Source organism: Cucurbita pepo, unplaced genomic scaffold (genome assembly GCF_002806865.2).
Source record: "Cucurbita pepo subsp. pepo cultivar mu-cu-16 unplaced genomic scaffold, ASM280686v2 Cp4.1_scaffold000191, whole genome shotgun sequence".
NCBI classification, from domain to species: Eukaryota; Viridiplantae; Streptophyta; class Magnoliopsida; order Cucurbitales; family Cucurbitaceae; genus Cucurbita; species Cucurbita pepo.
In genome coordinates this window covers 43,603-48,068 of record NW_019646458.1, presented here as the reverse complement: position 1 = coordinate 48,068, position 4,466 = coordinate 43,603, and positions in this window count along the sequence as shown.

Sequence of the window (4,466 nt, the reverse complement as noted above, 5' to 3'; positions counted from 1 at the left end):
TCAAGACAAGACTCACATGGAGGTAAAGAGTTGCCTTCTAACTCATTTAGAAGTCCTCTTTTAACCAATCTCTCAATCCTATTGAGATCAATGTGGCCTAGTCTTAAGTGCCAAAGATAGGTATTAGGAGAAATCTTTTGTCATTTATTTTGAGTTTCAGCTGTTTTAAACATCTCGATATTTAAAATAGCTTATGTTTCGCTCGGTTTTAACATATATAAGTTGTTTTCTAGTTTTGCAGAACAAATATGAATATCTCTTTTGCAAATGAACACTTCATTAATTTCAAAAGATACTTTATACAATTGTTCTAATAAACAAGAGATAGATATTAGATTTCTTTTCATTCCAGGAACAAAAAGTACATTATCTAATATAATGAATCTTTCTCCAAAAAACAATTTTAAATTTTCTATTGATCTTGCTGAGACAACCTCTCTTGTTCCAACCCTGAGTGTTATCTCGCCGTCCGCAAGCATTCTCCAGGAGCTAGTTTCCTGGTAAAAAGAACAAATATGATTAGTGGTCCCTGAATCTAGTATCCAAGTTGAGTTATCATACTCTTCTAAACATATTTCTAAAATGAGTAAATCATATTTACCTTGTTGTGTCTTTTCGGCTTTTTTCTCTGCAAGGTATTTTGGGCAATTTCTCTTCTAGTGCCCGTTTTCATTGCAATGGAAACATTTTTCTTTATCTGCTTTTTGAACCTTGTGTTTGCGGTCAGTAGGAATCTTATTTTTCCCCTTACCCTTATTCTTTATCAAAACACTTTTAGAAGTTGAAGGTCTGGACTTATTTTTGTAGGACGATCCTCGTAGTAATTTCTTAGAGATAGCAACATTTGCTTCTCCTCTTTGTCCCTTGTTTGTTAAGAGGGGCTGATAAGTCTGTAGCTCATTGAGAAGAGCAGTGAAGTTATATTCTATCTTGTTCATCATCACATTTGTGCAGAACTGGAAGAAGCTCTTCGGAAACTCCATGATAAAACTAACTTGACTCTTCTCATCAATCACATCTCCATTTTCTTCTGCCACATTGAAATGGACCATGATGTCCAGGACATGTTCTCTAACTGAGGTCCCTTCTTTCATACGGCAGTTGTGAATGTATTTTATGGCGTCATGTCTTAGGGAGAAGGATGGTTGTCCAAACATCCATTTCAGAGATTCCCAAATCTCTTTAGCAATACCCATGACATCGTGTTTCTTAGCCAAAACATCAGATAGGTTGGCTAAAATGTACACTCGGTCTTTGTCATTTGCCTTTGTCCATCTGTCATTTGCATCCCGAACTGTTCTGTTTGCATTTGAGCTGGGGTTTGGAGGACATTCCTGAGTTAAAACAAACCTTAAATCATCAATTACAAGTATTGTGTTTAGGTTTGATTTTCAAGTTGCGTAATTGTCGCCGTTAAATTTATCAGAAGCGAGTAATTGTACTATTGAGTTTGATTCCATCACTCCTTCACTAAACCAAGACATTCTTGACTTAAACACTAATCCCAGAATAACTCTTGTTCCTATAGTGTTTTAGTTATCATTATTTTGGTAAAGAATATACTAACTCTTAGTAATTCTTCGTAAATATGACCCATCAACTTTAGACCTCAGAGATTGGTCCTAACAACGCTATCGAATAAAAAAACCAAAGTTGGGAATGGACCCAAGAAATCCTATCCATTTCTGGAGTTTGCGTTGTTTCGACTCCCATGTTACGACCCTCTGAATGGGTAGTTGCTCTAGGGCAACATGCAGGCGGAACATTGAAATCTAACGGTGCAACCTAGTGGTGGAGACCATAGAACTTGTTGATATACTTCCTTTTCCCACTTACTATAAATACTCTCTATTCACCTCGTTATTGACTCATCCAAATACCTTCCGAATGGAGGACGTNGGTGTGAATTTTTCTTAGAGCGTGAAAGGAAAACGATGTATCTCATATACCTTTTTCCTCACACTAAGTATTTTTTACGGTTGGGTATACTCATTACTTAGGTATATTCCGGTTAATTAAATATAACTTAAGTTTAGGTGATTTTTCTAAAACTTATATCACTCAAGCATGCTCATAAAACTGGGCTAACTAAGCTCAAGTACTGGTCCGATCTCTAGGTAGTAGCTGTTCCGTAAACCGTCAACTTAAGTACCTCCAGCCTTAGACAAGATCTGTCAGGTGAGCTTTCTTGTAACCGCGATTTTATAAGACATCGACCTATTTTAACTATTAAAATTGACCGTGCTTGGTTCTTAACCATAAGTGAGCATGCACTTATCTTTATTATAGATTTTAACGTCTATCTCGTTTTATGACGTTGAAAATAACCTATAACATGCATCTAACATGCTTTATATAACAATTATATAATCATCCATTCCATGCAATAATATAACAATTTATATCTATCACTCATGGAACCCTCAACATGCATACTATACATTATAACACTTATAACATACTTGGAATGCATGAAACATGCTTAGCCTAGGTTGAAATTTTAAATCTATATGACATACTTTATGCATATACATTTTCTATTTAATTAAAACATACATTCATAATGCATAATTAATTAAACACACTAAAGTGGATTGGTTTTGGCATTTTAAAGCAAGCAATGAACTAAATTATTACATTAGTAATTAAAAATAACTTGAACCGCTCCCGAGGATCACGAACTGGGCGAAACTCCTAAAAACGTTGAACCGTACCCCAATAGCAGAAAAAACACTCAAACCGCCTCTTCTATCTACTTCTTCGGTTCAGTTTGCTTTCTCTTCCATTTTCGATCAATTACAACCTAAAATGGACTCTAACGACTCCATAAAAATTACAGACCTTTCTTCACTCATTAAAGCCTGTACACATTAGGCCAATTACAATAATTGTATCAAATGGAAGCATAAAAAAAATGCCAAAACCAAAAATATCCACTTTAGCAACCACAGAATTTCATTCATGAACAGGTACCCACCATGCTCAAATTAATGTAAATAAAGTGCCTAAAACTTGCTCTGGTACAAATTGATGGAGTTAATATAACAAATGCAGAAGCAATTTGGATCTTAGGCACTCTTAGAACATCACTTAAAGTAAATAACTAGCATGTTCATAAGTATTAAAACTAAAGGTCTTTAAGTACTAACCTTTTGTAGTTCAAATTCCTTTTTTCTCACGAACCGGTTTCGAACCACCATTAGTGTCTTTTTTCAATTCTTGGCAGAGTTGGATGCATGGTACTTTTCTACACATGGCCCACGTACGCATACATGGACCCTTCAGACGGATTGGTATACGTGCCCCTTAGGTTTGACTTTGTTGGGCACAACACAATACACGTGACTGGACCCTCATAAAAGAAAAGGTCTTCATGATAACATATCGAACATAAATATCGAATGTATGCATCCGTACTAACATAACATAACGGGGAAGTATCCCGATACACATGACATACATACATGCACGAGGTCCCATGATTTTTATTCATAAATAACATTTATTTCATTTCCTTTCTCCTTCCCTGCAAAACATATTTCATGTATGTATCACGCATACATGGATAAACATCACATAATCCATCACATAACTTTACATGGAAAGATGTAACATTTCATACGCTATCATACCATAACATATACCATCACAATATATCATATCATAAACATGTCACTTATCACTTGTCTCGTACTATAACAAATTTCATATCATTTTCATATCATATCACAATGTGTGTATGTATATATATATCTGTAATTCAGGTGTCGTATCATAATCATATCGTATCATAAACACTTCATGGTCATATCGTTCCCTAATTTATCACAGCCTTAACATTCTTATACCTAACACAGTGATATCGTTTCATGAATGTACCTTAGTCATATCGTTATAGGAACGTATCCTAATGCTGTTGTTCTATCGATCTATCATAATCCTATCCCTTTCTACCCATAACCTAACCATATACTTTTATCTATCGATTGTGACCATATCGTTTTTATCAATCTCTCATATCCACAGCACTTCTATACGTAACCTAACCTTAACGTTTCATCAACATATCTTACTCCTATCATTACATTACGTTCAATGCATCCTTTTCGCATCCTATCTCAAACATATCATTGAACACATCGTACCATAAGTATTAACATACAATTCACATATTATAACATATGAATACCATATCATAAGCATATCGATCAATAAACAATTCACACATATCAATATATATGACACGTGCAGAACCACAGGGCACGTGTCAACATCAAATATAACCATGCCGATAGTAAGGCCACTTACCTGATTAGCTTAGGCTGGTGTCACCAATTTATCATTGAGAAAGTTCGATTTTGTCCTTTATATTCAAGTCAACTGATATGAACCATGACATCAATTTCAATTTCAATTCTCTAAATTTTACAATGGTCTATGTGTTAGACTTCATGTGAGCATTAGAG